Raw genomic sequence first — 11,037 nt, 5'->3', positions numbered from 1 at the left:
GTTCCTAGAAAGGTGGTCTAGATTTTCATAAAAGGTGTGTAAATATGAACATGGAGACTGACTGTAAGAGACACAATACCTACGTTCATTTTCACCAAACTTTTAACATAAAGGTGATGGATAATTAAAAATTCTTACATAGACAAATAGAGGCCAGTAAACATACATATGCCTTTATATCTCAGGGCATCATAGTCCTTCATAAATACAGATACAAAGCAAAATGAAATATTACATAGCAAAATATTGGATAGTTAATACAGCAAAGGCCTCACTATAAACAGTTAAGTATAATTTAATTATTGTTCATGATCCATTATATAGCCATTATTGCCTGATTATAAATCACCCTGGAAGCCTGACCCTCCTGATTTCTTTTCACACACTGTCTATGTTACTAAAGATGTGGTCAAATGTCCTGAATCTTCATCAAATTTCACGTTGGGCATCTATAGCTCTCGCCAGAACAAAACAATATGATAGAGTGAAATGAGCATTATATTTGAGGTTTATTAATCATTCTAATTAGATATAATCATTAGTTTGAACATTTACTTACCTGACAATGTTTCTTTTGCCTGAAAAGTAATTAACAGTGTCAGATTTGGTTATTATTACAGTGTTTTACATTGCTTAGAGCTTAGTAGCAAAGTCGCATGATGTACACTGTCATTTTTAGTGAAATACCATCCTATCAATGTTTAGATTTGAGATTTTTAATCTTTGTTAACAAATAGAAGTCTTTAATCATTAGAGCAATAAAACTAAAATATATTAATTATGCAACTTTTATATATTTTCTGCTTAAATGTTTATTAAAACACTTATTGTGGTAAGGATGTCTAATATGAAATCTTTCTTTTAAAATATTTATTTATTTATTTATTTGAAAGGCAGTGTGACACACAGAGAGAAAAAAAGCCAGAGAAAGAGATCTTCCATCCACTGGCTCACTCCTCAAATGGCCACAACATCCAGGACTGAGCCAGGCTGAGGCCAGGTGCCTGGAACTCCATCCGAGTCTCCCACTGGAGAAGCAGAGACCCAAGTACTAGGGTCATGTTCTGCTACATTTCCAGGCATATTAGCAGGAAACTGCATGGGAAGTGCAGCAGTAGGGACTTGAACCAGCAATCTGGGATGCTGGCACTGCAAGCAGCTGCTGAACCATCTGTGCCACCTGCCAGCACTGAGATCTACTTTCTCTAAAGATTTTCTTATTTTATTTAAGGTTTACAAATTCCATGTATTTTACGTGTACAGATTTAGGAACATAGTGATATTTCCCAACCTACCCTCTCTCCTGCCCATACTCCCTCCCTTCCTCCTCCTTCCACTCCTAATCCCTCTCTCAATTTTTACAATGGTTTACTTTTACTCATAAGATTAACCCTACACTAAGTAGAGTTCAACAAATAGTAAGAAGAAAAAACAAAATCCTATTCAGACCTGTAAACAATCATCAAAACTAATGTAATGTATAGAAGTAAAAAATATTTTTGGTATATAATAAAATACTAACTATAGTTACAATATTTTGAAACAGATCTCGAGAACTTTATCTTTGACGTATTCAAACTTTATGCTTATTTATTAGCAACTCTCCATTATTCCCTACCATCTTACCTGACAGTCACCATCCTGTATATTTCATTTCCATGGAAAACTGTAACTGAATAAGCTCAGAATATGAAATCACCTCGAGGGTGCACCCTGGCCTCATGTCTGTTTCAGTGCTTACATCTGAAGTTTCATGTAAATCACACAAGGAGAGATGATGTTTTCAATTTCATTGTTGCTTTGTGATCTGTTTTTTAAAGATACACAAAGTATATGAACCTGTGTAAAAATAATTGCTCTGATTTCTAATTATAACTCTTGGTAAAGTTTTCTGATTTTCTTTTGAAGCTAATTTCATCTTCTAAAACATTTGAAGTTGTTATATAAATTAATGTTACCCATATACACATAAGAAATTTTGATGAAATTGAGTCCAGGATCTATTGGACTGCTTGGTCCCCGAGAACAGACTAATTAGCCCTGTAAATGGTAGCATCACTGTAAGATCTGTTGAATAGATGGCATTTCAGTATTTCTAGATGACTGCATGAAGGAAAGGTTAGAGGTGATTGATAGCTACACTTTGATTAGAAGTTCCCTAATAAAACCATGTCTATTCTTGCTCATCACTGCATCTGTCAGATTCAGGAAATACTAACAAAGGTATACACCCAATACTAGATACACCCATCACTCATGGAGTGAAGTATTCATTATTTGAATCAATCAATTTTTCAAATACTCTGAAATGAATCCTGTTGTATTTAGATTAATGTTTCAACATTAATCCCAGAAAACAATGAGTTCAACAAATGCCGCCTAAGACTTCAGATTCCATGCCTGACACAAGGAATTTAGATATACATCAAAGTGAAAAGCATTGAATTTCTGACCTAGAAAAGACTGAAGAAGATCTGGACATCTTCATAATTGGTGTTATATAATAATTTCCCTCACTGGAGAAAAGGATGTCAAAAGAAATTAATGCAATAATACCTGAAATAGGACAGAAATTATTCATACAGTCACAGGTAGGCCATTTAGAGCATGTGTCTTTGTGCATTGGGTAATTTAATGCAGAATAGTATTATCACAATATATACTAATAACCTATTTACCTTACTGCCACCCCAAGGTATCAAATCTATAGAGAATGTGTTTATTGTTTTGGGTCTCTGAGTCTTTGAGTCCTTTTGGATTTCTTACTGGAATAAAGTCAGTACTCATTTTTCACTTTCTTTCCCAGCCTGTTTTGTCTGTCTTCTGTGGAGCGTGATCTGGCCTTGAGTTCAGCTTGTATCTGTGCTGAAGTTGTTGAAGAAAGAGTGCATGGCCACGGGTGGTTCCTGTGCTCTGGATTAGTTGTCTCTTTGCAGTGGTAGGCATGATGGTTTCTGAATAATTTCAGTTAGGCCAAATGAATTGGAAAAGAATATAGAGCAACCGCTAGGCAGTTATTTTAATTTACTCCTAGGAAAAAGCTTTCAACAATATGGTACAGAAAAGGATGAAATGGGATATGTGACTTTTATACTAGGAATATATGGAGATAAATATAAAAAGAATTTATTAGTTGTTGGAAATAAAGATGCAGTAAACAGGAAAATACTGCTGAAAAAGTGGGATATTCTTATAACTATACTTGGTATTTAATGAGTACTCACTAAATGCTTATTTTTGGTGAACTGAGATAACAGTTCCCTTACAGAATTGCTGTGATGACTGAATATAATTATATTTATGAATAACCTTGAAAGACAAAGAGCAGTCCATCGTTGTCTGGACCAGAGGAGGCAATTCAGGAATGATGATTCAGAAAGCAAGATTCCGTTTTAAATTTTTATGTTTATTTAATTGTTTGAATGTGCAGAAACAGAGGGACAGAGAGATTCTCCATATTCTGGTTCATTCCACCAAATGCCTGCACAGTGGGTACTTGGCCAGGCTGAAATCAGGAAGCTGAAATTCAATCTGACTTTCAGGGACCCAGCTAATTGAAAACACCTGCTGCCTCCCCAGGTGTGCACTAGCAGGAAATTGAATTAGAAGCAGAATCAGGACCTAAGCAGCATCTTAACCACTGAACCAAATGCTCACCCCAACACAAGTTTCTTAAGACAGTCATATTTGGTTTTAAGTCTAGGATCTTGCTGACTGAGTTTTAGACTTAGCAATGCCTTCAGTTTATGTATCTCTCTCACACAAAGTTGTTAGGCAGATTAAATAGGAAATGCAGTTTGAGACATCTAATAAGCTGTCACATATTTCAGGTTCCCAGCAACCATTGTTTACTCTTTTACTCTGGGCAAGAATAAAAGCATTCTCCCGGTTGCCCCTCTTCCAGGCCAGCTCTCTGCTGTGGCCAGGGAGTGCAGTGGAGGATGGCCCAAGTGCTTGGGCCCTGCACCCCATGGGAGACCAGGAAAAGCACCTGGTTCCTGGCTCCTCCATTGGATCAGTGCGGTGCGCCGGCCGCAGCGCGCCGGCCGCGGCGGCCATTGGAGGGTGAACCAACGGCAAAGGAAGACCTTTCTCTCTGTCTCTCTCTCTCACTGTCCACTCTGCCTGTCAAAAAAAAAAAAAAAAAAAAAAAGAATAAAAGCATTCTTGTGGGGCCTGCGCAGTGGCTCACTTGGTTAATCCTTCACCTGCAGCGCCAGCATCCCATATGGGTGCCGGCTTCTAGTCCTGGTTACTCCTCTTCCAGTCCAGCACTCTGCTGTGACCTGGGAGGGCAGTGGAGAATGGCCCAAGTGCTTGGGCCCCTGCACCGACATGGGAAACCAGGAGGAAGCACCTGGCTCCTGGCTTCAGATTGGCTCAATGCCAGCTGTAGCGGCCATTTGGGAGGTGAACCAACAGAAGACCTTTCTCTCTGCCTCTCTCTCTCACTAATTCTGCCTGTCAAATAAAAAAAATTACAAAAAATGCATTCTTATAATGTATTGACTTAATGTGGGCATGAGTATAGCTAATGCCAAATAACTTGCAGTTTTAGTGAAGTGTTTAAACATATCCCCCGGGAATCCATACAGGTGCCCTCTGAATTCTTCTGAGGAACAAAAACAAGCGATGATGAACATTGAGAGCCCTGATTTAAGTGCCTCCTGCAGCCCCTGTACCCTCCAGGTAAGCTCTCCTCCAAACCATCTAAAACACAGCAAAATAAAAATCTAACAAATGGTATCAGTGATGCACAAGGGAAAATGAGTTACTTTGTTGTTGATTCTAAGGCAGTATAAACATGGCTTTCTGTAAGATGAAAATTCAAAACAAAAAAAAATCTTTATGTGAATGAAATTGAATATCTTTTTATGTGATTGTTGTTTACAGCCCTTGGCCATTTTTCTGATAGACCATGGTCTGCTTTTCTTTCTATTTATTGAACCCTTTATTTAATAGAGCCATTAAACCTTTGACTATAATGTGCATTAAAAATGTGCTATTTTTAAAAAATAAAGAAAATGTTAAGTAGAAAAAAAGAAAAAAGACATGATTTTGAATGTTTTTGTCATAAAGAAATGTTCAATGTTTGAGGAGATAGAGGTATTCACCTTGATTGGACATTATACAAAGTATAAAACAGAATATGGTACCAAATAAATGTGTTCAATTTCTATATCCTGTTAAAAATATTTTAACTAGAATAAAAATAAAATTGTTAATAAAAAGTTAAATGAGGTTTGTAGTCCTGAAAAAACCTCATAAAGTAACAATTTCCGATTAAGATTTTATTTACTATTTTTGAAATTCCTTCTTATAATTTCAAAGTAAGATACCAAAGGGACTATTTTACTATGCTTTTCCTGTCAGAATCACTCTTAATAAAATATATTAAATTTAAAAAAAAGAAAAAAATTGGATTTTTCCTGCCTTCAAAATGTTTATCAAATCTTGTATCTCACAGGTTTTTAAAACATGTAGAAAATAGGAAGTATTCCAATGAATGAACATACCAAATGTCAGTAATGAGCAAGAACATGAACGGTGCTTTCTCCAACAATCCTTGCTACCCAGATTTCTAGAGGGAAGGTTAAAAAGTGGAAGTTGATAAAGGGTGAAAATGCTAAGCACCTACCTGGTCAACAGGGTCATAGCTGGCTCAAGGGAGGAAAAGCAAATGTTTTCTTTTCTGTCCCTTTAGCTTCAGTTTGTTACATAGGTTTATGGAGCTCCACATCCCTAACACTTCTCTTCCCTCCTGTGCGGGGAACTGTGCTGGGTTCTCCAGCTGCAGACCCCTCAGGGCCTCTTTCTTTCAGAATTACACACAGATGAAGCTGCACACCGATTGGCAGCCCCGCACCCAAGGTTATTTCCTCAGTGTTAGCAGAGGTGAAATTAGCTGCTACCTTGGTAGCTGTGGAAGCAAATCACGGTGGCTCTGGAGCCCCATGCATGATGTATCCCCCGACACTGAACAGGCGGCAGCCCTCTGAGCTTAGGGAGCAATTAGATGCCTGATGCTGAGAGAGCTTAGAAGTTTCCGCACAGTCCTCAATAGTCAAGGTAATCATTAAAGGAATTGGGAGTCACACTGCTTGTGAATCCCCTGTGACCACCCATTTTTCTGTTTTACATAGATATCCCATCCATCCATTTTGTTCTCTATTGGCCTAAGAAATTTGGCCTGATTATGTCATTTTTCCAGTTCCTAATATTTCCCTTGTAGCTTGTGATTCTGGAAGAATCTGTAATTTAATGAGATGACCCACCTTGAAGGCTCCACACCAGAGAAGGTGCTGATGTGGAGAACAACCTGTTTCTCATTAGCTGTATGAGTGCAGGTCAGGTGTCTTCTCAGAACAAAACAGTTGTAATTTTTAAAATGGAGCTTTAGTAGCATCTCAAGGAGTGATTTTGACAGATAAATGAAGAAGTATTTATGAACTTCCTGGCATGTGATGGGTTGCTGGGGTGTTTATTTTTTTATTTTTTAGAAGATTGATTTATTTATTTATTTATTTGAAACTCAGAGTTACACAGAGAGAGAGGGAGAGGCAGAGGGAGAGAGAGGTCTTCCATCTGCAGGTTCACTCCCTAGTTGGCCGCAATGGCCAGAGCTGTGACCATCTGAAGCCAGGTGCCAGGAGCCTCCTCCAGGTCTCCCACGTGGGTGCAAGGGCCCGAGGACTTTCCCAGGGCTACCGCAGAGAGCTGGATTGGAAGAAGGGCAGCTGGGACTCGAACCTGCACCCATATGGGATGCTGGCATTGAGGCGGTGGCTTTACCAGCTATGCCACAGTGCTGTCCTCCTGGGTGTTTATTATTTCTTGAAATTGGGTGGAACATTAATTATGATCTCATCATTTTAACTTCATTGTTAGAATTTTTCCTTTATCTTCTTTTAGTGTTTCCTACCTTCCCTTCTCAATTTTAGGATTGCTTTTTTATTCTTTTGTCTGTTGGATGATTTTTTTAAAACTATGAGTAACTCTGGGGAAACCGTGTTTAACAAAATCCAAAACAAAACAAAATATAAAAATAATACTAGATTTATAAGAAGTATAGGAAATCAGAATTATTTTTGAAAAATATTTTGTTTTATATGGAAATCTAAATGGCCTATATATTTCACATTCTCAGGATCCAACCAGACCAGCTCATGAAGGAAAGCTGAACTAGCATTTAGATAGTGTCTAATATGGCAAACACCTTTTTTTGCCTAATTATTACCATATTCACAGAGGATAGGTTAGAATTAGTTCATTTTACAAATGATATTCTGGACTCAGAAGAGTTACGATCATTTTCTGAAGATTACACAGCTCTTACTCCTGGAGGTTGAAACAGATCTCCAGACACTCAGAGATCTTGCCAGATGTTTGCTCTGGTGTTTCAGAAGCTGCTTAGGACTCCCTCGTCCCATATTACAATCTCTGGGTGTGAGTCCTGGCTGTGCCCCGGATTCCAACTTCCTGTCACTGTGCACCCTGCAGAGCAGTGAGTGAAAGCTCCAGTAATTAAGTCTCTGCCATTCACATGGGAAACCTGGACTGAGTTTCTGGATGCTGGCCCAGCTCCAGCCATTGTAGACACTGGGGAATGGATGAGAGATCTTTCTCTCAAATAAATACAATTTTTAAAAAATTCTTAAATATGCTGATTTAATTTCAGGACAGAATCCACTTGGTTCTAATACAAGAATCTGGTTCCGAGTTCTCCCTACCATGTTTTGACTGTCTGGATAAATAAGATACATCCTTGGGACTGGCATTGTGACATAGTGGGTAAAGCTATTGCCTACCACAACAGCTTCCCATACGGGCATCAGCTTGTTCTGGCTGCTCCAGTTCTGATCCGCCTCCCTGCTGATAGCCAGGGAAAGTAGTAGAAGATGGCCCAAGTGTTTGGGCTCCTGACACCCACATGAAAGAACAGGATGAAGCTCCTGACTGCTGGCTTTGACCTGTCCCAGCCCCAGTCGCTGTGGCCATCTGTGGAATGAACCAGCAGAAGGAAAATCTCTCTTTCTCTGTTTCTCCCCTTCTCTGTAATCTTTTCAAGTAAATAGATAAATCTTTAAAAAAAAATGAGATAATCTTTTACTGATCATTAGAGATTTAGATACTTAAGTTTCATCCACCTTGTGCCCCTTAGCCCTCATTTATGCTTTTCGTTTGTCAGGAGTATATTTCCTTGTAATTGATGACAATTGTTATTCTTAAGCAATGGCCAGCATCTTCTAACTTAATTGCAAACTGTCACTCCTCCACTCTAGGAGCGGCACCGGATCGGACGCTGTTTTTCCCTTGCTGTAGGTTTTTTCTATAGCAACGCAAGAACAGGTAAAGAGAAGAGCGAAATAACGGCTCCCCAGCGAACTCTCCAACCGACTCTCCAACCAACCACCCCCCGAACTCTCCACCAGCCCGGAGACAGTAGTTGTCCCAGAAAGTGCAGTTGAGACCCCTTTTATAGTCCTCTTCCACCAATCCATGCTCTGCTGCCCGCGTGCTGAGCACGCTGCTTTCTTCCAATCAGAGGTAGGATCGGCTCCTGCAGCTCGTTAGTCAAATTGATGAAGCAGCCGAAGCCGCTGTGTAAAATTTGTTTACTCCCTCTCAGCGCCATGTTGTGGGAGCTGGGCCCTGCTTCCCACAGCAAACAGAAATAGGTCCTTTTTCTGATGGCATGCATTATTCCTACCTGAAGTTAAAGCTGTTTATGTCACCACGTAAGATGTTTAGCTTGGTTTCTAGTATGAATTCAATATGTAATGCCTAGCAGACTGTTCTTGGCATGCCAATGGTTTGATTTACAGTTTTTCAATTTTTAAAATAAATAACATGAATTTAAATCTTTCTTGAAAAACAATTTTCCTGTTCCATTTAGATTGCATTAAAATATTACTCAGGGTGATATTCCACATTGATAGTTACACTTGTGATTTTCTTACCATAGCAAAATAGAAACACTTGAATTGTATATGTTTATTAGCTGACAAATCAATTCTGAAGAACAAAGATCTAGTTTGGTTATTACTAAAATAATTGCTAAATCTATTTCAGTTAGAACATCATTTTCTCCTTCTATTCTTTTTTCCACTTTTAAGTCTAAATTTCAGCATGTACTTTGCTTACTCCCACATTCACATCAGCAATCATTTTACCCTTACTATGTTTTGTGTACTTTGCTGTGGATCATAAAGAAAGAAAAAGCAAATACATTCAACTCTGCTTAAGCCTAAAACAAAAATCAGCAAGTAAACAGCGTGTACACAAGAAACAAGGACAAAAGTTGGCAACGCTGTAAAAGAATAAAAAAAATAGCTTATTTCACTTAACTTAATAGCTTGCAGTTCCATCTACCAACTCTTCAGTTGCAGGTGATAAGATTTCATCCTTTTATGGTTGAGTAGTAGTTCATTGTGCATATATGCCACATTTTCTTTAATCATTCATCAACGGATAGACCCTTAGTTTTCTTCCATTTCTTGGCTATTTTGATTAGTGTTATAATAAACATGGAGATAGAGATGTCTTTTTGACAGAATGTTTGTATTTCCCCTGGATATATAACCAGTAGTGGGATAGCTGGATTAAACCAAGCATGGGAGTCAACTATCATATGATCTTGCTCACATGGAGTGCCTATAAAAGCTGATTTTTTTTGCCTAAATATTTTCTTGTTTCCTTCCTGGAATTTGTTTAGGTATAATAGTACTTGCATAAGATCTCAACTATTAGAGCCAGTGCTGTGGCGCAGCCAGTTAAAGCCCTGGCCTAAAGCTCAAGCATCCCATATGGGTGCCAGTTCTAGAACAGGCTGCTCCTCTTCCGATCCAGCTCTCTGCTATGGCCTGGGAAAGCAGTAGAAGTTGGCCCAAGTCCTTGGGCCCCTACACCCACATGGGAGACCTGGAAGACGCTCCTGGCTCCTGGCTTCAGATTGGCACGGCTCCGGCTGTTGTGGCTGGCCATATGGGGGTGAACCAGAGGATAAAAGACCACTCTCTCTGTCTCTACATCTCTCTGTAACTCTGTCTTTCAAATAAATAAAATAAATCTTTTAAAAATATCTCAAATATTTCCAATAGATAATGTTGATTGCAATCTTTAGACCACATGATTTATCAGACCAAGAAGAAGGAAATGCTAATGTGCATGAACGATTCACTCTAAGACAATTTTATATTTTTTCTTTTTATTAATAGAAAGGGAACAGATATGTATTTCATACGTATGATTCTAGGATGATAACCACATTTCCCTCATCCTCTCCCTCACCCAGCCTTCCTCCTTCCCTCCCTTCTTTTCTTTTCATTAATTTTTGCAAAGACACAATTTTATCCCCACTCTATTTAGTATAAACTATACTTGACATTTTGAATTTTGAACTTTTCCCTGGATAGCAACATACAGTTCAATGCTCTCTCATGATGTAGGCAGAAGTGAGTCACAGTAACCAGTGAGTCCTGCCATCTTTAGCAGAAACAACCAATATTCTATAATGTATGGTATTGTTAAGCTATGATGTTTAGAGCTTATATGGACTAAATTCACTTCTGACTTACAAGATTTTCAGCTTAATATGGGGCTTATTGGGATATTTCACCATCAAGATCAGGGTATCTGTAAGAGATCTGTATGAAGATACTTCAAAAGATTTGTACTAAATAAGAATTAAAAAGATGTTTATTTTGCTTCAAGAAACCTTGACATCTATGCTTAGATCTTTCATACCCTAGGCTATGGCCTAAGGAGCACAATGAAAGAACCTCAGCATTAAATTTTCTACTTTATTCCTTTCACTCCCTAATACCCAATCAAAAGACAATCAGTAAGTTTCTGAGTGGAAATTAGACTAGAACTACTTAAGAAAAGGTAAAAACAAAGATAGTGTTAATGACACAATATCAAATCACCAAACAACCCATAATTATTGTTGCAAAACCCATATAGCAACCAAATAATCACACAGTTAATCAGAAATGAAAGCTTACCTAATCATAAATAACAGCGAGGGTACTAAAA

This window comes from Oryctolagus cuniculus, chromosome 1 (genome assembly GCF_051225735.1).
Source record: "Oryctolagus cuniculus isolate XC-2025 breed Fujian yellow rabbit chromosome 1, ASM5122573v1, whole genome shotgun sequence".
Classification (NCBI taxonomy): domain Eukaryota; kingdom Metazoa; phylum Chordata; class Mammalia; order Lagomorpha; family Leporidae; genus Oryctolagus; species Oryctolagus cuniculus.
Note: the sequence above shows the minus strand (reverse complement) of the source record.